The sequence below is a fragment of the Pseudophryne corroboree genome, chromosome 5, assembly GCF_028390025.1.
Source record: "Pseudophryne corroboree isolate aPseCor3 chromosome 5, aPseCor3.hap2, whole genome shotgun sequence".
In the NCBI taxonomy this organism is placed as follows: domain Eukaryota; kingdom Metazoa; phylum Chordata; class Amphibia; order Anura; family Myobatrachidae; genus Pseudophryne; species Pseudophryne corroboree.
In genome coordinates this window covers 616,497,316-616,525,217 of record NC_086448.1, presented here as the reverse complement: position 1 = coordinate 616,525,217, position 27,902 = coordinate 616,497,316, and the positions used below count along the sequence as shown (strand labels likewise).

General features: G+C 39.3%; 1 long non-coding RNA gene across 1 annotated transcript in view; it reads right to left on the bottom strand.

The window, feature by feature from the left end:
* Positions 1-570: 570 nt before the first annotated feature.
* The window catches only part of LOC134929263 (uncharacterized), a 108,771-nt gene continuing 81,439 nt past the window's right edge, over positions 571-27,902 (bottom strand). The window contains exons 3-4 of the long non-coding RNA XR_010178428.1: positions 4,272-4,348; positions 571-640 (exon numbers count right to left, since the gene is read on the bottom strand). This is a non-coding gene — a long non-coding RNA (uncharacterized LOC134929263). The remainder of the gene's footprint in view (positions 641-4,271; positions 4,349-27,902) is intronic.

The window sequence follows — 27,902 nt, the reverse complement described above, 5'->3', positions numbered from 1 at the left end:
CGGTGGGCCCTTCATGCTCCAGTCCGACACTGACTGTAACTGTAAATAAAGCATAATACAGGTAGAAGGCACACAAGGAAACTTCCACAAAACTATTCACCAGTATTAGGGTGAAATGATCCTTACTTCTCAGTTTTTCTTATCTCCTGGATTTTCAAAATAGCCTTCATATAATTCCACAATCATGTGAATAAAGTATAGTGTGTATGTTATCAGGATCACCGCATGTGTGCCAATAAAAACAATAAAATTGTAGTAGGTCCGCAGAAGCAGTTGAAGGAATAGAGGAAGAAGCCTATAAGAATGAAGAGTATCCTCTAAAAGACAACCTGTGAGGAAAGATGCAACACGTGATTCTCTAGAATAGGCCTGGCCCACCTGTGGCTCTCCAGCTGTTTTGAAACTACACATCCCAGCATGCCATGCAACAGTTTAAACATTCCCTAATAGCAAAACTGTGGCAGGGCATGCTTGGACTTGTAGTTTCATGACAGCTGGAGAGCCACAGGTTGGCTAGGCCTTCACTAGACATTATAAATAATTGGAATCCTTCCCTTTGGTGATCTGCTTACCATATATATTCCTTGATTCAGTCTGTAGCAGCTTCTTTCACATCATAAGTTCTTATCTGATAGTCCTCCTGTGACACGCATTCAAATACAGAGTATTATGTAAAAAGTTACATTTAATTAAATTAAAATTCGGAGATGCTTATTACAACGGAGTCTGCTAGAAGACTTTCCTTTTTATCTCTGAATTTGACTGATTCAACAAATCATAATAGTTGTTTAACATTAACATATAATGCTTATGTTTGTAATAATTTTGTATTCGATTTTAGGGGCTCAGGAAAATTTGCAGTGATCTATATAAGTAGTATATTCTTGTGAGAGCTCTAAACTTCTATCTACAGTCTGGCCACAAGGGATGAAGGGGTCTATAAAAGAAAATAAGGAAGGTAATAATGAACCTATGACAGGTGTGCAGGCTCCCGCAGACTGCTGCAATGTATCTTCCCTAGCAGACAATGTTGACACAATTATTTTAGATGTTACTGATGAAGTAACCGTAAGTAGAGAAAGAGGAATCAAACAGATGGATGGGCAGCCTGAAGCCTTGTACACTAATATGGAAAAACAAAACCTGATCTGCGCTCAGCAGAACCAATAGCATCAACAGCTGTATATGATAAACCTGAAAAGGAAAACTGACAGAGAAAAAATCGCTGCCAAAGAAATGTCTGCATGGCTTAAGAATGTAGAGCCCAAGATGAAATTGAGCGTAATGCTGAAATTGTTTTCAGAGTTTAATAGTTCATTGGTCGGTAATGAGACAATATCAGGGGATGCATTACTGAGGTCAGTGAGAAATGTGGATTGTCAGCTATGATAAACATTTGAGCAGCGTATGTTGCTCCCTGAAGTATCACACAGCCAGATGGCAAGTCTTCTTAATCAAGACCTCTGAAATCTAAAATTGGTAAAACTGGGATCATAAAAAAGCAACTAAATTAAACAGATATTCCTTGGACTGAAGACTAGATTACGTTCCTGCATATGAACACAAGGGAAATATTGGTGTTTATTTGCTCTTTATATTATGTTGCTGTCACCTGGGAACTGAAAATGTTCTTTTTAGCAAACTATTTGTAGCATGTCACTAATAAGTTGATAAATCAGGGAAGGGTTTTGGTTGTACGGATATACATTGTTCATGTAGAAGAAACTTGCAGTACTTTAATGTCTGAAAGTCCTTTATGCAATGGTGTGTAGCTTAGAATCCCAGCAAAGAAGAATCTTCCAACCTCTAAGCAGTTGATCTGACAGCTCAATATAAAAGCAGCAGGTGTAGATTTAGAGGGTACTAAATAGTGTACTTATCAAGGGTCATAACTGATACAGGCCTGTGCCAATTATAACCCTTGATAAATACTCTGTATTTGATTCCTGGGGGCACCTACAGAAAAAATAATAGAGAATTTTCTTGAAACCCACTCTTTATGGCTGGTTTTTACTAACTTGTTCTTTCATGTCCAGTCCTGTGCGGGATATTATACCCTGTCTTTTTAGGGTACTAAATAGTAATCGAATGAAGGACTAATACTGGTGGCTGGAAAAATATGCAAATACCCTATTTGCTGGGAATACTTCAATTAAAAATACTGTATGAGCATATTTATGCTTCAATTAAAAATATTGTATGAGCATACTGAGAATGCATTTTTTCTTTTGTTATGTGTTATTTTGTGCCATTAAGTGTTTGCTATGGATTAGTTTGCCAACATGTTTCCAGAATATTGTATTTCTGTAAACAAACGTCCCCTCATTTGTTAAAGATTTTGCTTTACATTTTTAATGTCTCATAGTTTCAAAAAGTCTGTAATGCTTGTTATTTGCTTTAAGTAATAACTTTATCATATGTTTGACATGGGTGTGGATTAAATTAAAAGATCAACAATGTCTAAGTAGACAATAGGTGGACACCATATGGTCAACAGTGACATAAGGTCCACAGAAGAATGGTTGACAGGTACAAAAGGTTGACATGGAAATGGTCACCACAATAATGATCAACAGTTTTTGATTTTTTATTTTAGTCCAAATTGTGCCCTATCTGTCCCCCTAGTGCCTAAGCTTAACCATCCCTTAACATATCCTTACCCTAACCGTCCTCACCGGCAGCCGAGATGTAGTTATGTGACTGGTGGTCAGGAGACCACCGGTCACAATACCGGCACATACATCCTAAACCATCACTATCCCAACGGTCGGCATGGTGACCAACAGGGACTATTCACACTCATGGGGGAATAGAACCTGTGGTGAGTGCAGCTCACCACCAAGCCTATAGCATGGCATGGCGAGCGCAGTGAGCATGCAAGGGGCTTTGTTGCTCTAGCCCAATCCCCCCCCTACCCATGCATTCTGCTGCCAGGATGACGATTTTGGTATTGTAACCGACGATCTCCCCTGCCTATAGCAAGGCGGACTATATAGTTGAGGTGACACTAGCTGGGTGAGTAGGATGGGATGGAGTGGAGGAGAAGTGGTGAATTGTGAACTCCTAACCACGGTCAAGTCATTGGCTAGGAGGCTTTTCCGACCCAAAAATAACATTTCACTGGTCAGGCATTCAAATTGAAACTGTTGGTCTGGTGGCTTTTCCCGCAGAGTGGAGCTAACATAGTTTACATAATTGTCAAACTGGTCTGGGGGCTTGCTTAGTGCCTCCTTTGCTTGTTTGAGGAAAAGATCTTCCTCTTCCCTGGTGTGTCGCGATTTGATTGTTTTACTTGGGGCTTGTGGTTGGCTCGGTGGTGGCGCAGTGGTTTTGTTGATTGCTTGTGGTGCACTGCATTTCTCAAGTGGGGTTGACACAGTAAAGTCCTCGCTTTCGGTGAGGAGGCTGAGGTCAGGCGTGCTGGGGATGTCCAGGTCTGGTGTAAGAATCTGTTTTGAAAAAGCGTTTAATTGAAAACAATGTTTTTTTTGTTCCCTGCAATCGTGGAAGAGTGGCAAGCCATTGCTTAGGAGTTTAAAACCCATTGGAATTTCCCTAACTGCAGGGGAGCCACAGATGAGAAACATGTGTGCATAACACTACCTGCCAACGGCGGATTGTTTTACTATAACTATAAGGGGTACTTTAGAATCATTCTGATGGCGGTGGTGAATGGCAACTATGAATTTATATTTCTTGATGTTGGCAAGAATGGCCGTGCTTCAGATGGCGGATCCCGCAAGAATACGTAATTCTATGAGACCTTGTACCTGCAATCTCAGGAGGAAACGAGGAATGGCCTAAATTTTGCACAAAGGGGTCTGATGAAGGAAAAGTGGATCTACAACTACCAGCTTTGCAGGGCACGCTGAATTGTAGAGAACACCTTTGGCATTTTTAACAACCGCTTCTGTATATTCTATATTCCCATTAACATGCGGGTGGAAAAAATTGACTGGGTGGTTACTGTGTCCTATATCCTCCATAACTTTCTGCGCTGCAAAACCACCCAGCATAGGACTGCTGCCCAGAACAGCCAGAAGAGGTTGTGCAGATGTCTTCTGTGGCAGTACATGCACAACACTACATGGGGACTGCACGTGTAAAACAGATCATGGAGGAATACCTGGCCTATTTTAATGGAGTGGGTGCAGTCTCCTGGCTGAAAGACTCCATTTGCTAAAGTGGACTGGAGTGAACAATTGTGGACCTGTTAAAAATTTTTTACATATTTTGAATTGAAAACAATTTTTTTTACAGTATATACTTACAGATAATGGTTGCGATGTTTCACCCATGTCTTGCTCCCTCACCATGGTGGAAAGGCCTCTCCGCTGGGGCTCTTGCACTAGAATGAAGAGGAGGAGTGGGTAGTACCACAGGGTGGGCATGAAGAAATCCACTACCCCTGCACTGGACCTCTTGGAGTTTTTCACCTTCTTGTGCTCCTTGAGGAACACGGTGCAGAGGTTTTGGATCTTCTTGCAGACCCATTCTAAGGAGGCTATCGAATAACATAGCCTGCTATATTCCACCAGCTCTTGCTAGGCCATATTCCTTTTGGACTTGTTGGCATAGTCAGGGCTTCTGTCTAGCCATATGCACTCATGTGGCTGGTAGATCTACAGAAAGCCCTGGATGAACTATTTTTCCTTTTCCAAAGACAACAGTTTAATCACAGTTATTTCAAATTATATTTCTACAGTTTATATTTTTAGACATTTACAGTTTAATTTAAAGGTATTTGAAGTTATAGTTTTAAAGTTTATATATTTATATATTTAGTGTCATTTACAGTTATTTGAAGTTAAACTTTTATACTATACTGTTAAAGATTGATTGGTTTAGTCATGTATCATTTATTTTCTATGTATATAATTTCATTTTGGTGTTTAGGTACAATAAAATGTGAAAAAAAAACACATTTCATTTGCACAAAGGTCATTTTTTTAGTTTTAAAAAGTAAATATTTTTTAAAAATAACAAAAACAATAAAAAAATGACCATTGTGTTAATGAAAATACTAAATTTTGACCATCAGTAGCATATGATACACATTTTGGGGTACATTAGCCATACAAACACATTTGCACATCATCAGTCAACAAAACACAATTGGAGTGCAGAGGCAAAATATCATGGTATAATTATAAATAGGATATAAATAAATACATTACAAAAGTATACAAACATTGGTACCCAGTGTGTACATAATAGGGTGCAAACATTGGTGGCCAGTATGTACATAATAGGGTGCAAACATTGGTGGGCAGTGTGTACATAATAGTGTGCAAACATTAGTGGGCAGTGTGTATAGAATAGGGTGCAAACATTGGTGGCCAGTGTGTACATAATAGCGTACAAACATTGGTGGGCAGTGTGTATATAATAGGGTGTAATTATTGGGGAGCAGTGTGTACATAATAGGGTGCAAACATTGGTGGGCAGTGTGTACATACAGTAATAGGGTGTAAACATTGGTGGCCAGTGTGTTCATAATAGGGTGTAAACATTGGTGGCCAGTGTGTACATAATAGAGTTTAAACATTGGTGGCCAGTATGTACATAATAGGGTGCAAACATTGGTGGCCAGTGTGTACATAAGAAGTATGCAGACATTGGTGGCCAGTGTGTACAGAATATGATGCAAACATTAGTGGGCAGGGTGTACAGAATAGTTTTCAAATATTGGTGGTCAGTGTGTACAGAATAGTTTTCAAACATTGGTGGTCAGAGTGTACACAATAGGGTGCAAACATTGGTGGGCAGCAATACATATCGAAATAAACAAATCCTGGATGCGTGATGGCTCTTGTGCTGCTGCTTCTCTCCAGTCATGATGCTGCACTAGGCGGAGGGTGGGAGTGTCCAGGGAAATGCCAGTCAAGTGAATCACATAAGATCTATCATGTGATGAATTGCATGTACAGAAAACACTCACAATGTGCACCTCATCACATGCAACATGGCCAGATTTTACCGGCAGCACGTAAGATCTGAAAACCCTACTTATGACCCCGATGAGTGGAATACACACAATGTGACAAAATTACTTGTGCTATGTCAGTCTGATGCATTGAAATTGCACCAAAAGGGCCATATCACTCTAGTGTATGGGCACCTTTAGATGTGTAGCTCCCAGGGTCAGCTCCAGGCCTACTAGCATCCTGAGCAAGACATTTTGAACCCTACCCCTACCCCCCTTTCAATACGTGCACTCCTGGGAAAGTGGACATTGTCTTGCAACTTTAGATTATGATATTAAACTATAAATATATATTTTAACACCACCTCTACACACAGAAGTAGCTGCCTTACACATAACGTCCATAGTAGCGCTCCTTTAACATAATGTCCCTAGTATTGTGCCAGATACGCATAATGATCCCAGTAGAGTGCCAGATACACATATGCCCCCAGTAGTGCCAGATACACATATGGCTTTAGTAGTGCCAGATACACATATGCCCCCAGTAGTGCCAGATAAACATATGCTCCCACATTGCCAGATACACATATGCCCCCATGGTGCAAGATACACATATGCCCCCACTGTGCCAGATACACATATGCCCCCAGTGGTGCTGCTGACTTTGATATGCTGTGGCCGCAGACCTCTCTGGTGGCCACGGCGATGAGTGTTAACTGCGCTGGGGGAGAGGGGATGTGAGGAGCCTCTGCAGCCAGGAGAACCATCCCAGGCTGCAGTGCACAGTGACGATCGCTGGGGTCCCAGAGCTCTGGTTAACCCCAGTGCACCTGGGGAGGAGGAAAATGCTGCTACACAGTCTATGCCACACACAGGGGGACCGGGCAAGCCGGCTTCCTGTCTGGAAGGAGGACGGAGAAGGTGCAGCCCTAACTGTGCTGCAAACTGGGGGACCAGGCTAACCAGATCCCAGTGCTGTGGGGATGACGGGTGCGCAGTGTGCGGAATGATGAGGTCTCGGAGCTTTGCTCCCAGCACCTCAGTGCTAACAGAAGGCAGAGAGTCATGGCAGCAGGGACAAGTTCTCCGAGCTGCAGTGCTACACATGAGAGTAGAGCTGGCGCTGGGGAACCGGAATAGCCAGCTCCCAGTGTAGCGGTGAGCCTGTGTTAGGGAACCTGCCCTCATCACCCCCAGCTCACTCACCGCAATGTGTCGGGTTCGTGGTTCTCCCGTCTCCAGCACCGAGCATTTGAAATATGGCCCCGGTCCATGATCCAATCAAAGCTCGCAGTCCAGCAGCCAATCAGGAGCCGCCACTGACGGTTAGTGAGCTCTGATTGGCTGATGGCCAGCACCACATTAGAAATGTCCGGCCTTAAAAACCCAGCGCCCTGCACGGCCTCTCCGGTCGAATGTGCCTGGAGCTGGCCCTGGTAGTTCCTGATGGCTTTCTGCTCTTCCATCAGTCACTTAAGACTATAAAGCATGGAATTCCACCTTGTTAATACCTCTTGATTTCGCTGATGATGTGGCAGGTCATATTTTGGTGCAGACGGTGCAATTTCCTACAGACTGTTGCAGAATTCTGAACATGTCCCAAAATTTTTACAGGCCATGGAGAGCTTCTCCAGCACATACCTGTCATTTTTTGATAAAATTCGTGTCCACCAAGTTTGCTGTGTGGTGAAAGCATGGAATGTGTTTTCAAATTTCCCATTTTAATTGCATGCACAATGGGGGTAATTCCAAGTTGATTGCATCAGGATTTTTTTTTAGCAGTTGGGCAAAACCATGTGCACTGCAGGGGGGCAGATATAACATGTGCAGAGAGAGTTAGATTTGGGTGGGTTATTTTGTTTCTGTGCAGGGTAAATACTGTCTGCTTTATTTTTACACTGCAATTTAGATTGCAGATTTAACACACCACACCCAAATCTAACTCTCTCTGCACATGTTATATCTGCCTCCCCTGCAGTGCACATGGTTTTGCCCAACTGCTAAAAGTAATCATGCTGCGATCAACTTGGAATTACCCCCAATGTTGGTTCCATTATCAGATATGAGAAATCCATTGGAGAGTTTCAGTGGTGAGTCATTCGATTATAGCATTATGAACTTTATCCAACATGTTTACATTGGTATGTGTCTTTGTGACGCTAGTAATACATAAAGTAACTTGCCTGTGAACGAGTTGACGTTGTGTGCTACCACTGCTGTGCTGACAAAATGATGATGATGTTGATTCTACTACTGGTGCTGCTGCTGAGCTCAATACACCTATACAGTGGGCTGTCAGTCATGTAGTCTTTTGTTTGACCAATGACACTTAACATTATACAATGTTCTTTTCAAGGCAAGTAATGACTTTTATTTTGACCTCTCTGCCAAGCTATGGGACTGCTTTTCAAGAGAAAAAGAATAGAGATGGAATTTTGCAGCATGGCCTCTACTAGTCAGGTCAAATCTGTTGTGTTTATTGCAGATATTGGATGCAGATTAAGTGCCATATAGCTGTCATGACTTGGGTGAACCGCTTTGCAGGAGCGTTTTAAGATAGGAGGGAACTCATTGTGCAGCCTCCATTACGGGCCCCCAACTCTTCGGCAGCTAGTAGACTCTGACATAATGCCAGAGTCTATTGTGCATGCTAAGGTCTCTTGGAAAATGGCGCCCGTACCTTATTCTCGTATGCGTAAATCACTCAAAAATGGGTGCGCCGGCCATTATCCAAGTGATTTGTGCCCGCACTGCAGGGCCACCGCTGCTGGACTTCGGAGGGGTAAGTATACTATATGGGTGCGGTGTGGACCCCCACGGACCTAGGGGCACATATGCACCGCACACACTGCACCCATTAAAGAAACGACTACGCAGCTTTGTTAGATTTGATCAGATAGATAAAAATTATAAATAGAAAGCAATGGAAAAAATAGGCAGAATGTGATTTTTGGACCTCATACTGATCATGTGACTTGGTCACATCATAACAGCCTTTTTGATGTCACTAAGATTTGGTTAAAAAAAAGCCACTGCTTTGTAGAAAATTGTCAAATATAAACTCATAATGTAAGGTATATTTATTTTAACCTAAATTTAAATAATGTTATATCTATAGAGATAGATAGCAATCGTGAACTGCAGGTAGGATGTGATTTATAACCTCAATAAACTGATCAGATGACTTGCTATAGAACAGTTCTCAACTGTATCTGTTAATACAGATGTTTCTTCCTACACTGTGGCTTCAGTCGCTCCAAACAGCCCCCCTCGGCGTACCAGGATCCACTGTGTATCTTTTTCGATCAAAAAGGGCATTTTATTTGCACTAAAAAACTACTGGAAGAAACAAAACCACTTTGCTAAATTGCACAGATAAATTTGATGTGTGACATTTGTACATCTACAGGGCCGTAGCTAGATGTGTGACAGCAGTGCCTGGCACACAATGTATGTGCACTGTGGGCAAAGAACTGCCGGCAACACCCTCAGGTCCAAGCCACAATGTGTGTCTGCGGTAAGTAGCTGCATCACCTGGCTACTTGTTACAGTGTTACATAAAAGGGTAGTGTTACATAAAAGGGTAGCTGGGTAACGCTGCAGCTTGTCATCCACACACTGGGGGTAATTCCAAGTTGATCGCTATAGGAATTTTTTTTAGCAGTTGGGCAAAACCATGTGCACTGCAGGGGGGGGCAGATATAACATTTGCAGAGAGAGTTAGATTTGAGTGGGTTATTTTGTTTCTGTGCAGGGTAAATACTGGCTGCTTTATTTTTTCACTGCAATTTAGATTGCAGATTGAACACACCCCACCCAAATCTAACTCTCTCTGCACATGTTATATCTGCCTCCCCTGCAGTGCACATGGTTTTGCCCAACTGCTAAAAAATTTCCTGCTGCGATCAACTTGGAATTACCCCCACTGTGCACATCCCACTTCCCACTCTGTGGTTGCAGCATCTGCCATACGGTAAAGTTGTCTGCTCTGGGGAGGATTCACCACACAGGCCTCTACCTGGCATAATTTGGGCTCTATCTGGCATAATGTGTATCAGGTGCTCTACCTGGTATAATGTGATCTCTACCTGGCATAATGTGTATCAGGGCCTCTACCTGACATAATGTGTATCAGGAGCTCTACCTGGCATAATGTGGTCTCTACCTGGCATGTGTATCAGTGGCTCTACCTGACATAATGTGAATGGCCTCTACCTTACATAATGTGTATCAGGTGCTCTACCTGGCATAATGTGATCTCTACCTAGCATAATGTGTATCAGGGCCTCTACCTTACAAAATGTGTATCAGGAGCTCTACCTAGCATAATGTGTATCAGGGCCTCTACCTTACAAAATGTGTATCAGGAGCTCTACCTGGCATAATGTGTATCAGAGATCTACTGTGGTGTAAGGTGTATAAGGCCTCTACTGTGGTGTAATGTCTGTAAGGGGTAATATTGTGTGGTGTAATGTGAATAACAGACACTACTATGTCATGTAGTGCGAATTGGTGCATTTCTGTGGCCACACCCCTTCCACATAAAGCCACACCCTATATTTTGTGTGCACGCCTTTAACATTCACTGTCCCTATTTTAAATATGGTGGGAGAGGGGGCACTAATTATTTTTCTGGCACAGGGCACCAAAATGTCTAGGTACAGTACTGTACATCTGTGTGTTGAATCTGCATACAAAACACTATGATACAGCATATTTTTTTTTCATGCCATGTTTCGTTGTGCTGCATCTGAGACTTTATATGTGTTTAAAACTAATTACTATGCAGTTAAAGTCGCAGCTAAGCATCTGAAAGTACACATTGACTGATGTTCTGCTGAGTCTGAGATTCAAGTAAAACACAAAGTTTAAAGAAAAATATAGTACACTACTTGTCTTGGAGTGGTTCAGTCACTGGGCATCTTGCACTGTATGGAGTATTGAGGCTAGGTGTATGAGGACACATCTGCATGCCTCCTGACCATGTAATGTAAGCATATTTTAACCTAAATGATAGATTATAAATAGATAGCAATGGTAATTTTTTTAACCACAATATGCTGATCATGGGACTGGCGCACATCATAAACAACCTTTGTGAAGTCACTCAGCTTTGATAGAAGAGGAACTGAAGTTTGAATAAAACTGAAGACAGTTAAACTTCAAGGCTATGGGTGGGATGTGTGCAGGTCATATGTTTGTTAGTTTCTTGTAGCTCTGACTGTGGGAGTGAATATATTTAAAGCTGCTACAGCCCACCACATGCCATGCGCAGACAATCGGTGCAAACAGGAGGGAGGCAGCCAGCATATTCCATTTGGCATACTCCATGTCACTCGAATAGTGCCACTGACCGTTGGAATTGATTACTTCCAAGTGCATAGTCCTGCTGAAAAGGTGGTTCAATCACCAGTTTAGCCTTACTTCATAGCTCATTTCTCCAGCGCGGTCCATAGGTTATCCAAAGTGGGATTGTATCTGCACACACACAATTGTATTATATCAAATTTGGAACTGTATACAGCTCCAAAATAACCCCTATTATATTCAAGTAATCACTATTGTTTGTGGGGGTGCTATCGACTACAGCTAAGGTTAGTCAGCAGAAGAAAAAGAAAAAAGGACTGTATTTGTCGATGCTCAAGGAGAATGGTGACCTGATTGTCACAACTTTCTGAAAAATTGCTAAGATTTAACTTTTATTTGTGTCAAATTAAAATAGTGTGACAATAACTAACACACAAACTACGAGTATTGACGAAACATAGAGGTTAAAATCAAGACATATACAACATATACCACAAGTGCAATGACATAATAAATGTGATTAAAGATTAAAATATGTATCCGCGTGTCTGTTATTCTATCCAGTTATGTGATATTGCTCACAATTTTTACTCAGTCTGATGATCGTTGTCAGCAATTGGTCTTCATATATTCATATGACTATTTATCAGTATTTATAATGTCTGGAGTGTCCCACTCCTATTTTTATAATTGTAGCTGACACTATGATTCCAATGGTGTCTATAATATTCACACTGTGTACATCTTATATTCTAGGCTTGATGGTCTATCTTATTCCCCACTTCCAATAAAGTGCTTTTAATCACACTTAAGTGGATCACACTCAGTCTGTATACTTTTATATACTGATATGCAGCTTTGTGAGGATGGACTATCATTTATCATTTATGTATATATCATTTATTCAATATTAAATGCATCTTTCCTGAGCCTTCTCAAGGGCATTCATTAAGAATACAGGTTGACTTCTTCTGCTTAAGAGTTGACACATTCAATATATTAGTTGGTACTTGTGTGTAAATTATTATTATAGGCAGTACAAATAGGTTACAATGTACCAATATCTCTATGTAGTTATGTTACGTGCACCCTTAATTTAAGTAAGACTCTCTGCAGTCATGTAGGATAATTATATCAGGAGACATGCCATTCCTATAGTGAGAGTGAATATTTACCTCACACTTCAATATCGATATTATGAATGTGCAGCAGTATACCGTGCTACAATACCCCTCTTAAAGGTGACACCTCCTATATTAACAGACTAAATATATCTGATTTGGATAGGGCTAGTTGTGTCCCCTGTCAGTTATAGAGGGCCAGCTGGTTATTGATAGTAAGTTATATAATGGTGGTTTATATTCCCACCACACAAGATGTATCAATGTTGAATTAGATAGGTTAATTGTTAAATAAACAGTGCGGGCTCTGAGGTATTTGTTATAGTATCAATATACCTACTACATAAATTGATATTGCTGCACTTTATTCATTGGCATTGATTAAATTGTATCGTATGTGTTTCCACATGCCTTTTAAATTATAGATGACCAAACAGTTATAATTGGAACCTTGCTGGCTTAATTATTCCTTCTAAAGACAAAAATATGCTGTATTGTATGTGCTGATAATTTTCAAACAGCACAGATTTGGGGGATGTTTCTTATAATGTTTCTGTATCTGCTGCACAGATTGAAACTGTAGTGTTTATTCTATTGGCATTGGTTAGATTGTATCATACATATCTCCTCCTGACTAACAGTTTCTATATCTGCTGCACAGATTGAAACTGTAGTTTGTACTATTGGCATTGGTTAAATTGTATCATGCATGTCTCCTCCTGACTCACAGGTGGCTTAAAGAGTCAGCTGTGAAACACTGTAGCCTTTCTATTTGTATAAGCCACAACACTGTCAATTACTGCTTTCTCACTGACATCGATAGACTGACTGTGTCTGCTAGCTTAGCACCATTTATCCATCTGCCTGCTATTCAATGCTGTGGATACCATTGGAATCTAACTAATCACATAATCAGAACTGGTTATACATTGAATTGATTTATGAGCAAGGACATAAACTGACACGCGGACACACGCTGCCCACACGCGTGTTCCGCCGTTACTCTGACAGCTTCGTCAGGGCTGAACCAGAATGCCTCTCCTGGCATGATATTTGAGCTATTGCCATCTGCCAATCAGTGTGATCTGACTGGTCACGTGTGGTAACTGGCCAATCACTGTGCCCCATTTGCGGTCACATGCTCCATGTAGCCAATCACAGTATACTTTGGTCTCCATGGTGACGGCTGATAGCTGCATCGCGTTCCCGAACACTACTGATTACTCCTGCCCCTTCCTCTGTATAATGATAATTCGGCTGGGGTGTACATATGCTGTATTTTAGTAGAACTGTCCATCTTTTGGTATCATTAATTCTATTTATTAAGTCTAGTTTGGGACACTCAGAATAGATTCGTTTCACATGATGTATATATGCTTTTGCTTAAGGTACTATTACTGCTATCCATGTCCGGCGTCAGTATTACCCTGTACTCTGTATAATAAACGCATTCTCTGGATTCTTACTGCATACTGTATATACTGAATATGGATCATTCCCTATATCAGGTAAGTGAATGTGGGGGAAGTCTATCACATAATTTCATACTGGTCATTTGCTGAATACAGTATATCAAATCAGTATATTGAATAAAGAGTCATCAAGTTCATTGGATATCCTGTTATATGTATTCATCACATATGTCCCATTCATTTTAAAGAATAGAGGCTATTACCTTCTACTTTATATTTTTGGTTATATACATAGGAACCACGTTAATATTATTTATGATGAGTAGATATATAGTTTTAGAGTGCTTCTAAGTGAGATTTTTATAATATGCATTTATTATTAATTATGAATATTCAGTCCAAGAGAATCAGATCAGTGTCTCAATTGTAGTGTCATATAATCTGCAAATATTATAATTAGATTCTGCAAACCTTATAAGTAAAGGTGAAATTATTATGGTGTAAAAAAAAAGGCTTGGAGTGAAAAGAATAAAGGTGATGGGGATACGGAGGGGTGTGAAGTGAATTAGGACCCCCTAATGGTAGATTATGAAAGAAAGAGGAGGGGGAGAAAGCAAACAACAAATAGTGTAAGTGTGAGTGAACGTAACTATAACAAAAGGTGTAAGTGCATACGTGTTAGGGACTAATAAGGAAGAGAGGTGGCGGAAAAAGCATTTTTAATAATTCAATCTACACTTTAGGTATCCACTGGGGGTGAATTCTCAGGGTGAGGATGTATTTATTATTTACTATGTTGTGATAAATATTTCTTTGTCTGGCTTTGGACCTACTAAAAGTAGTCATACATGGAGCCAGACATTATAGTGTTGAGATACATCAAAAGATGAAATAACCTTAAAATTTGGTGTATTGTGTATCCAAGATGTGGGGATCATGTTGCTATTTCACTCTTTCAAGTGATCATGATATCCTATTAGAGCTTAACAAGGTAACGTGGATGATCAGAATCAAATATTAGGATAAAAATGAGGGAAATAGAAGCATACTCACTCATAAATGCCTATCACTGGTGTGGTATATACCGGAAATTGAGAATCATATGCAGTAAATATTTCCAGGGGCAGAGGGTGATACTAATAACAGATAATGAATTGGCTTTAGCATCAATATATGTGTCCTGGTTGGATGCTGTAGACTCGTTATAGAGATAGATCTACTGTAAGGCAGATTAACTACTGTCGGAGAAGTTCTTCAAGCTAAAAAGGGTATATAGCTGTTGGATTCATTGAGTCCATTAGGATATAGACTATCCAGCAGGAAAATCATTTTGGTCTCAAAGCGGAGTAATTCTTGATCCAAGTCTCCACCGCGTATCCCCAGCTGTATATGTCTCAGACCAAAGGCTTTGAGACCATTTGGGTCACTATTGTGGTAACTGAGGAAGTGTCTCGCTACGGGTTGTAGGGTTCTAAAGTTGGAGGTATCTCTTTTGGCGTTACGTATACTTCCAATGTGCTCTAAAATCCTGACCTTTAGAGGTCTAATGGTCTTCCCTATGTACTTTTTGTGACATGGGCATTCTAACTGATAGACGGTTCCTACAGTTGTGCACGTGATCTTTGGGGAGATTGGCCATTTTTTGCCAAATTTGTCGAAAAAGTGATCTGTGGGAACCATATGCACACAGGCTTTGCAGTTACCGCAGGGCATCGAACCCATTGATTTAGATTTTTTATCTGTGACTTTGGTCAGATGACTATGGACAAGTCGGTCTTTTATATTCCTGGACCTTCTCCAACTCGCTTGAGGTTTTATAGGTAAAGCTAGAGATAAATCTCTGTCTGTCTGGAGTATGGGCCAGTGCTTTTGCAAGCTATTCATGATCCCTTTCCACTGAGCGTTAAAGGTGCCCACAAATCTTATGGGTTCTTCTCGGTGGATTTTTTGTTTGGGTTTAAGTAGGGTGTCTCGTTCATACGTACTCACTTCTCTGATCGTTCGATTTAGGAGTCTCTTACTATAACCTCTTGTTTGGAGACATTCACTGAGTTCATTCTGTCTGACATTGAAAGCTTCATCACTGGAGCAGTTCCTTTTTGTCCTCAGTAGTTCTCCCTTGGGTATTGCTCGAATAGTAGCTGGAAGGTGGGAGCTCTCTGAGTGTAGGACACTGTTTGTCGCTGTCGGTTTCCTATACAGGTCAGTTGAGATATTTCCCTCATCATTGATATGTATAGAAATATCAAGGAAATTAATGGAAGTCTGACTAGCCTCTAGGGTTAGTTTGAGGTTGAGATCATTGACATTCAAGATTTCAATGAATTCTTTCAATGTTCTCAGTGGTCCTTCCCACAGTATCAATATATCGTCGATATATCTAAGGTATATCAGTATATTGTCTGTATATTTTTCAAAAACTTCCTGGAATACTACCTCCCTTTCCCACCACCCCAGGTAGAAGTTGGCATACGTAGGGGCACAGGCTGTCCCCATAGCGGTGCCCCTCACCTGGAGGTAGTGGTACTCGTTACAGATGAAGTAGTTCTTGAGGAGAATAAACTCCAATAATTCAATGATGAAATCACTTAATTCATTGTGGGTCTCCATACTCAAAAAATATCTGGTAGCTGCGATCCCCTTATCATGAATAATGCTGGTGTAGAGACTTTCTACATCGCATGTGGCAAGCCACACTCCCGGATTGACACTAAGATTGTTTAATCGATTTAGAACGTCCATTGTGTCACGGATATAAGAAGGTAGTGCGATAACATGTTTGCGGAGATGATAATCTGCGAAGGTACTCGCTTTTTCGGTTAGCCTAACCGAAAAAGCGAGTACCTTCGCAGATTATCATCTCCGCAAACATGTTATCGCACTACCTTCTTATATCCGTGACACAATGGACGTTCTAAATCGATTAAACAATCTTAGTGTCAATCCGGGAGTGTGGCTTGCCACATGCGATGTAGAAAGTCTCTACACCAGCATTATTCATGATAAGGGGATCGCAGCTACCAGATATTTTTTGAGTATGGAGACCCACAATGAATTAAGTGATTTCATCATTGAATTATTGGAGTTTATTCTCCTCAAGAACTACTTCATCTGTAACGAATACCACTACCTCCAGGTGAGGGGCACCGCTATGGGGACAGCCTGTGCCCCTACGTATGCCAACCTCTACCTGGGGTGGTGGGAAAGGGAGGTAGTATTCCAGGAAGTTTTTGAAAAATATACAGACAATATACTGATATACCTTAGATATATCGACGATATATTGATACTGTGGGAAGGACCACTGAGAACATTGAAAGAATTCATTGAAATCTTGAATGTCAATGATCTCAACCTCAAACTAACCCTAGAGGCTAGTCAGACTTCCATTAATTTCCTTGATATTTCTATACATATCAATGATGAGGGAAATATCTCAACTGACCTGTATAGGAAACCGACAGCGACAAACAGTGTCCTACACTCAGAGAGCTCCCACCTTCCAGCTACTATTCGAGCAATACCCAAGGGAGAACTACTGAGGACAAAAAGGAACTGCTCCAGTGATGAAGCTTTCCATGTCAGACAGAATGAACTCAGTGAACGTCTCCAAACAAGAGGTTATAGTAAGAGACTCCTAAATTGAACGATCAGAGAAGTGAGTACGTATGAACGAGACACCCTACTTAAACCCAAACAAAAAATCCACCGAGAAGAACCCATAAGATTTGTGGGCACCTTTAACGCTCAGTGGAAAGGGATCATGAATAGCTTGCAAAAGCACTGGCCCATACTCCAGACAGACAGAGATTTATCTCTAGCTTTACCTATAAAACCTCAAGCGAGTTGGAGAAGGTCCAGGAATATAAAAGACCGACTTGTCCATAGTCATCTGACCAAAGTCACAGATAAAAAATCTAAATCAATGGGTTCGATGCCCTGCGGTAACTGCAAAGCCTGTGTGCATATGGTTCTCACAGATCACTTTTTCGACAAATTTGGCAAAAAATGGCCAATCTCCCCAAAGATCACGTGCACAACTGTAGGAACCGTCTATCGGTTAGAATGCCCATGTCACAAAAAGTACATAGGGAAGACCATTAGACCTCTAAAGGTCAGGATTTTAGAGCACATTGGAAGTATACGTAACGCCAAAAGAGATACCTCCAACTTTAGAACCCTACAACCCGTAGCGAGACACTTCCTCAGTTACCACAATAGTGACCCAAATGGTCTCAAAGCCTTTGGTCTGAGACATATACAGCTGGGGATACGCGGTGGAGACTTGGATCAAGAATTACTCCGCTTTGAGACCAAAATGATTTTCCTGCTGGATAGTCTATATCCTAATGGACTCAATGAATCCAACAGCTATATACCCTTTTTAGCTTGAAGAACTTCTCTGACAGTAGTTAATCTGCCTTACAGTAGATCTATCTCTATAACGAGTCTACAGCATCCAACCAGGACACATATATTGATGCTAAAGCCAATTCATTATCTGTTATTAGTATCACCCTCTGCCCCTGGAAATATTTACTGCATATGATTCTCAATTTCCGGTATATACCACACCAGTGATAGGCATTTATGAGTGAGTATGCTTCTATTTCCCTCATTTTTATCCTAATATTTGATTCTGATCATCCACGTTACCTTGTTAAGCTCTAATAGGATATCATGATCACTTGAAAGAGTGAAATAGCAACATGATCCCCACATCTTGGATAAACAATACACCAAATTTTAAGGTTATTTCATCTTTTGACGTATCTCAACACTATAATGTCTGGCTCCATGTATGACTACTTTTAGTAGGTCCAAAGCCAGACAAAGAAATATTTATCACAACATAATAAATAATAAATACATCCTCACCCTGAGAATTCACCCCCAGTGGATACCTAAAGTGTAGATTGAATTATTAAAAATGCTTTTTCCGCCACCTCTCTTCCTTATTAGTCCCTAACACGTATGCACTTACACCTTTTGTTATAGTTACGTTCACTCACACTTACACTATTTGTTGTTTGCTTTCTCCCCCTCCTCTTTCTTTCATAATCTACCATTAGGGGTCCTAATTCACTTCACACCCCTCCGTATCCCCATCACCTTTATTCTTTTCACTCCAAGCCTTTTTTTTGACACCATAATAATTTCACCTTTACTTATAAGGTTTGCAGAATCTAATTATAATATTTGCAGATTATATGACACTACAATTGAGACACTGATCTGATTCTCTTGGACTGAATATTCATAATTAATAATAAATGCATATTATAAAAATCTCACTTAGAAGCACTCTAAAACTATATATCTACTCATCATAAATAATATTAACGTGGTTCCTATGTATATAACCAAAAATATAAAGTAGAAGGTAATAGCCTCTATTCTTTAAAATGAATGGGACATATGTGATGAATACATATAACAGGATATCCAATTAACTTGATGACTCTTTATTCAATATACTGATTTGATATACTGTATTCAGCAAATGACCAGTATGAAATTATGTGATAGACTTCCCCCACATTCACTTACCTGATATAGGGAATGATCCATATTCAGTATATACAGTATGCAGTAAGAATCCAGAGAATGCGTTTATTATACAGAGTACAGGGTAATACTGACGCCGGACATGGATAGCAGTAATAGTACCTTAAGCAAAAGCATATATACATCATGTGAAACGAATCTATTCTGAGTGTCCCAAACTAGACTTAATAAATAGAATTAATGATACCAAAAGATGGACAGTTCTACTAAAATACAGCATATGTACACCCCAGCCGAATTATCATTATACAGAGGAAGGGGCAGGAGTAATCAGTAGTGTTCGGGAACGCGATGCAGCTATCAGCCGTCACCATGGAGACCAAAGTATACTGTGATTGGCTACATGGAGCATGTGACCGCAAACGGGGCACAGTGATTGGCCAGTTACCACACGTGACCAGTCAGATCACACTGATTGGCAGACGGCAATAGCTCAAATATCATGCCAGGAGAGGCATTCTGGTTCAGCCCTGACGAAGCTGTCAGAGTAACGGCGGAACACGCGTGTGGGCAGCGTGTGTCCGCGTGTCAGTTTATGTCCTTGCTCATAAATCAATTCAATGTATAACCAGTTCTGATTATGTGATTAGTTAGATTCCAATGGTATCCACAGCATTGAATAGCAGGCAGATGGATAAATGGTGCTAAGCTAGCAGACACAGTCAGTCTATCGATGTCAGTGAGAAAGCAGTAATTGACAGTGTTGTGGCTTATACAAATAGGCTACAGTGTTTCACAGCTGACTCTTTAAGCCACCTGTGAGTCAGGAGGAGACATGCATGATACAATTTAACCAATGCCAATAGTACAAACGTTACAGTTTCAATCTGTGCAGCAGATATAGAAACTGTTAGTCAGGAGGAGATATGTATGATACAATCTAACCAATGCCAATAGAATAAACACTACAGTTTCAATCTGTGCAGCAGATACAGAAACATTATAAGAAACATCCCCCAAATCTGTGCTGTTTGAAAATTATCAGCACATACAATACAGCATATTTTTGTCTTTAGAAGGAATAATTAAGCCAGCAAGGTTCCAATTATAACTGTTTGGTCATCTATAATTTAAAAGGCATGTGGAAACACATACGATACAATTTAATCAATGCCAATGAATAAAGTGCAGCAATATCAATTTATGTAGTAGGTATATTGATACTATAACAAATACCTCAGAGCCCGCACTGTTTATTTAACAATTAACCTATCTAATTCAACATTGATACATCTTGTGTGGTGGGAATATAAACCACCATTATATAACTTACTATCAATAACCAGCTGGCCCTCTATAACTGACAGGGGACACAACTAGCCCTATCCAAATCAGATATATTTAGTCTGTTAATATAGGAGGTGTCACCTTTAAGAGGGGTATTGTAGCACGGTATACTGCTGCACATTCATAATATCGATATTGAAGTGTGAGGTAAATATTCACTCTCACTATAGGAATGGCATGTCTCCTGATATAATTATCCTACATGACTGCAGAGAGTCTTACTTAAATTAAGGGTGCACGTAACATAGAGATATTGGTACATTGTAACCTATTTGTACTGCCTATAATAATAATTTACACACAAGTACCAACTAATATATTGAATGTGTCAACTCTTAAGCAGAAGAAGTCAACCTGTATTCTTAATGAATGCCCTTGAGAAGGCTCAGGAAAGATGCATTTAATATTGAATAAATGATATATACATAAATGATAAATGATAGTCCATCCTCACAAAGCTGCATATCAGTATATAAAAGTATACAGACTGAGTGTGACCCACTTAAGTGTGATTAAAAGCACTTTATTGGAAGTGGGGAATAAGATAGACCATCAAGCCTAGAATATAAGATGTACACAGTGTGAATATTATAGACACCATTGGAATCATAGTGTCAGCTACAATTATAAACATAGGAGTGGGACACTCCAGACATTATAAATACTGATAAATAGTCATATGAATATATGAAGACCAATTGCTGACAACGATCATCAGACTGAGTAAAAATTGTGAGCAATATCACATAACTGGATAGAATAACAGACACGCGGATACATATTTTAATCTTTAATCATATTTATTATTTCATTGCACTTGTGGTATATGTTGTATATGTCTTGATTTTAACCTCTATGTTTCGTCTATACTCGTAGTTTGTGTGTTAGTTATTGTCACACTATTTTAATTTGACACAAATAAAAGTTAAATCTTAGCAATTTTTCAGAAAGTTGTGACAATCAGGTCACCCTTCTCCTTGTGCATCGACAAATACAGTCCTTTTTTCTTTTTCTTCTGCTCCATAGGTTATCCACAGGATAACACTGGGATATGATGACGCGACAGCGGATTTGCACCAAATGATCAAAGCTTTCAGCCTCCCAGCATGCAAAGGGCCCGTCTATATATCCCCGCCTCCTGGCTCAGGCAAATCAGTTTTTTGATTGGTGTGGCAGGAGCCGGACCATGGTCAATGGGCTGCTGCTGCTTTTTAGCAGCCATAAGCTTTTTTTATCTTATTTTTATAGTCTTGCTAATTTTTTTGAGTGATCTTTCTGAAAAGCGTCTTATACATACTTTAGAAAGAGTTGCTCCAACAACTCCCCGCCAGGTTGTGACAACTCTTATTCACGTGTACAGTGCTGTTTCAGCGGGCATCTGTGTACGATGTACTGGCAAGTCTAGCAGATGTTACCAGGCTGTGGCCGGAGCATGGGGAGAAAGTAAGGCATCAGTTCCGCTTAGTAGGGGAACGCGGACACAGCCGCACTGTTTCAGGATGGAGACTACGAACAGTCGCTGATGCGGCTGCCACCTCGGGTACACCAGCGCTAGGCCTCAGTGATTATAGGCTCCAGGGGGTAGAATGAGGCAGCGATCCCTAGGGTTGATGTCAGCAGTGGGGAGTAAGACGCTCCCTTGGTCGTCTCTCCACCCAGTTCATGACCAGTTTCCTTCGAGTATCACGCCATGAACGGAGTTCCCGCTTCCGTCTGAGATGCTGTGTATCTAAAGAGACCCAGTTGCAGCATAGGCGGCTTTGTGACTGGTGTATCAGTGTACACTTGGGCATCTGTGTTCACTGTAGGTTCATGAAGCAAGTGTGTAAACTTTTAGTGTCTGGATCCACTCAGCGTTCGCTAATGTATTGATCGATCCTGGAAGTGGGGTGAAGTCTCCCTGTATCCCACTCTCCTGAGCCAGGTGATACAGCACTAAGTCTACCTTTGAGCACGAATAGTTGGATAAGTGCCTGATGCATATGAAAAAACAGTATAGCAAATACTGGGCGCTGATAATAATTACAATGATGTTGAATATCAATGATTTAGGACTGCTGCTTCACCCAGAGGTCACTGCCAACCTCACAAACAAATACACAAAGATATATACAAAAATAATGAAGCGCTGTCCAAATCAATATATATTTAAAACATGTAACATTTAATTAACAATTACAAGACAAACATGAATCACACGGCCGGTGTTTGTTCTGATATCACTTAAAACATATATAATATATATGGTAAATACTGTAGCCACTCCGGAATAATTATGCTTAATTGGTGGGCTGAATGTTAGTAGCCATTAGCATGCCATAATGGAAAGCGAAGAAAGTTTAAAAGCATGAAACTCTTTCAGCTGATAATTTGATTATGGTTCAAAGCTTGAAATTTGTTAGTAGCAAGCGTATTAGTGCAGGAATCTCCTTGCTTAATTGTAACAATTGCAGACAGTTTTTAGTATATTATTGTACTTATCGGTCCAGCGTGGCCACGCTAAACAAACAGCAGCTCGGCTCGGCGTGTCTTCAGACCGTAGTGTGGTTTAGCCGGGGTGACGTCTCACTCCTTGTACTCCAGCCAGGTCCTCACGCTTGCGGTGCTGGTTGTAAGCAACAATTGATCCCAGCCGAGGATAGCACTCCTCTAACGCGTTTCCCCGCCTTTGTGCAACTCGGCGGCTTCTTCAGAGAGAATAGATGAATGAATGGTGCTGTCTTACACCGCTCTGTATTTAACGGAGTCCAGGAACCTCCCTCTCTTTCCTGTTTCCGTAGATCGCGCATGCGCACTCCGTGCGTTCCAATCATGCGTTCCATCAAACGTTTTCATGGTTGTTATGGTATCATTTCCTGTTTATATCAATCTCGTGTTTTGCCCATTGATATATATTACTTATGTGGCATTATTTAAAAAACAAGCATCAGTTTACTGTACACACATCAATCATTAATTATTAGGCTATATATCAATCATCATCGCAATTTTCCACACCACTGATATATTCAATCTATCTCAGTTCAAATTAAAAATTTTTTAAATATATATATATAAATAATAATACTCATAATAATTATAATGATTATAATAACCACCATAGTTATCACATGATTTTCAAACAATCAAAAAAATAATGATATTTTATTAATTCATTATATCACATCAAATGATATATCTGGAGACTATGATAACAATTAAGATAGTATTACATATACATAGACATATATATGTGCATATACATCTAAATATACACGCACATATATATATAGAAGGAAAGCCAATCATAAGAAACAATTGTTAAAAGGAGGAAGATGTATAAGCATATGATGTAGTATAATATCATATCTCGCAATTGTAAGGGAAGAGTTTTCTACATATACCACTCATATAGATGATCAGATTTAGTGGTATTCTAGCCAATTAATAATCAATTAGCTAATTTTTATATACTCATATATTGTTTAATTCTACAGTATCATTTAATCCTTGCGGTTTTAGTGTGCATAATCTAAAAATCCAGAATGCTTCGCGTCTGCATAGCCTATTGAAGCGATCACCCCCTCTCTGTGTCGCTCCAATTTGCTCAATACCAATTATATTAATATTATCAAGTGAACCCTCTACACAATTTGATACATGACTTGACAGGCAATGAGTTTTCAAATTTTTAATGATGTTTTGTTTATGCTCCATAAATCTCGTGTGTAAGGTCCTTGTGGTACGTCCCACGTATTGTTTACCACAACCACAAGTTAATACATATATCACGTAGTTGGAGCTACAATTAATAAAATCCTTAATATTATAACATTCATTTGTAACAAATGATCTTATAGTAGTGGACTTTTTTTCAGTAAACTTACAGGTCTCGCATCTATCTTTCCCACATCTGTGGAAACCCATAGGTAATTTTATAGATAGCCAATTTTCCCCTTTATTCTCATTGTTTTTATTTATCTTTTTGTAGTGACTTGGGGCTAATATACTTTTAATATTCCCTGCTTTTCGAAACGTTACTCCTTTCTCTGGTACGATGAGATCCCCAATATAATTATCTAACACCAAGAGTTGACTATTCTTTTTTATGATATTTTTAATTTCTACAGCGTGTGAGTTGTATTGAGTTACAAAATTCAGTGACCTATCAGTTTCCCCATCTCCTACTTGTCCTTTGTTTTTATTTTTATTTTTATTTTTATTTATATTTTTTGATCTCATAAGTATGGACTCTCTTTTCATACCCTGTACTTCCTTATAAGCTTTATCTATCACCTCTCTAGGATAGCCCTGTTCTATAAAGGAAATGTGTAGTCTATGTGCTTGTCTCTCAAAGGCCAGTTCTGATGAACAATTCCGTTTCATACGGCTAAATTGTCCTTTTGGGATATTATCCCGCCATTTTTTCAAATGATTACTCTGATAATTTAAAAACCCATGTTGATCTACCTCCTTAACATGGGTTTCTGTAATTATTGTATTATTTTCAATGGAGAGAGCTATATCCAAGTAAGTGATATTCGTAAAATTATAATTACTAGTGAAAGTGAGACCAAAGTGATTATTATTAAGACTATTTAGAAAAGGTGTAAGGGGTGCTTTATTGTGATCCCAAATAAAAAATAAATCATCTATAAAGCGACAATAGAGAACCAGGCCGGTCCCGAGCCCGCTCCCCCACACATGTTGGTCTTCAAAACCACCCATGTATAGGTTCGCGAAGCTCGGGGCGAACCAGGTTCCCATCGCCGTACCACGTGTCTGTAAATAATACCGTGAGTCAAATATAAAATAATTGTGATACAAAATAAATTTGATTGATTTCAATATAAAGTCACGAAGTTCATTGGTCATAGAATCATCCTTTGATAGATATTGATCAATGACCTGTATACCTTGGTCTTGTGGAATGTTGGAATAAAGTGACTCTACGTCACAAGTCACCATACAATATCCGTCCTTCCATCTTAGACCATTAATCAGATTTAAAAATTGTGTGGTATCTTGTGTGGATACCACACAATTTTTAAATCTGATTAATGGTCTAAGATGGAAGGACGGATATTGTATGGTGACTTGTGACGTAGAGTCACTTTATTCCAACATTCCACAAGACCAAGGTATACAGGTCATTGATCAATATCTATCAAAGGATGATTCTATGACCAATGAACTTCGTGACTTTATATTGAAATCAATCAAATTTATTTTGTATCACAATTATTTTATATTTGACTCACGGTATTATTTACAGACACGTGGTACGGCGATGGGAACCAGGTTCGCCCCGAGCTTCGCGAACCTATACATGGGTGGTTTTGAAGACCAACATGTGTGGGGGAGCGGGCTCGGGACGGGCCTGGTTCTCTATTGTCGCTTTATAGATGATTTATTTTTTATTTGGGATCACAATAAAGCACCCCTTACACCTTTTCTAAATAGTCTTAATAATAATCACTTTGGTCTCACTTTCACTAGTAATTATAATTTTACGAATATCACTTACTTGGATATAGCTCTCTCCATTGAAAATAATACAATAATTACAGAAACCCATGTTAAGGAGGTAGATCAACATGGGTTTTTAAATTATCAGAGTAATCATTTGAAAAAATGGCGGGATAATATCCCAAAAGGACAATTTATCCGTATGAAACGGAATTGTTCATCAGAACTGGCCTTTGAGAGACAAGCACATAGACTACACATTTCCTTTATAGAACAGGGCTATCCTAGAGAGGTGATAGATAAAGCTTATAAGGAAGTACAGGGTATGAAAAGAGAGTCCATACTTATGAGATCAAAAAATATAAATAAAAATAAAAATAAAAACAAAGGACAAGTAGGAGATGGGGAAACTGATAGGTCACTGAATTTTGTAACTCAATACAACTCACACGCTGTAGAAATTAAAAATATCATAAAAAAGAATAGTCAACTCTTGGTGTTAGATAATTATATTGGGGATCTCATCGTACCAGAGAAAGGAGTAACGTTTCGAAAAGCAGGGAATATTAAAAGTATATTAGCCCCAAGTCACTACAAAAAGATAAATAAAAACAATGAGAATAAAGGGGAAAATTGGCTATCTGTAAAATTACCTATGGGTTTCCACAGATGTGGGAAAGATAGATGCGAGACCTGTAAGTTTACTGAAAAAAAGTCCACTACTATAAGATCATTTGTTACAAATGAATGTTATAATATTAAGGATTTTATTAATTGTAGCTCCAACTACGTGATATATGTATTAACTTGTGGTTGTGGTAAACAATACGTGGGACGTACCACAAGGACCTTACACACGAGATTTATGGAGCATAAACGAAACATCATTAAAAATTTGAAAACTCATTGCCTGTCAAGTCATGTATCAAATTGTGTAGAGGGTTCACTTGATAATATTAATATAATTGGTATTGAGCAAATTGGAGCGACACAGAGAGGGGGTGATCGCTTCAATAGGCTATGCAGACGCGAAGCATTCTGGATTTTTAGATTATGCACACTAAAACCGCAAGGATTAAATGATACTGTAGAATTAAACAATATATGAGTATATAAAAATTAGCTAATTGATTATTAATTGGCTAGAATACCACTAAATCTGATCATCTATATGAGTGGTATATGTAGAAAACTCTTCCCTTACAATTGCGAGATATGATATTATACTACATCATATGCTTATACATCTTCCTCCTTTTAACAATTGTTTCTTATGATTGGCTTTCCTTCTATATATATATATGTGCGTGTATATTTAGATGTATATGCACATATATATGTCTATGTATATGTAATACTATCTTAATTGTTATCATAGTCTCCAGATATATCATTTGATGTGATATAATGAATTAATAAAATATCATTATTTTTTTGATTGTTTGAAAATCATGTGATAACTATGGTGGTTATTATAATCATTATAATTATTATGAGTATTATTATTTATATATATATATTTAAAATTTTTTTAATTTGAACTGAGATAGATTGAATATATCAGTGGTGTGGAAAATTGCGATGATGATTGATATATAGCCTAATAATTAATGATTGATGTGTGTACAGTAAACTGATGCTTGTTTTTTAAATAATGCCACATAAGTAATATATATCAATGGGCAAAACACGAGATTGATATAAACAGGAAATGATACCATAACAACCATGAAAACGTTTGATGGAACGCATGATTGGAACGCACGGAGTGCGCATGCGCGATCTACGGAAACAGGAAAGAGAGGGAGGTTCCTGGACTCCGTTTAATAC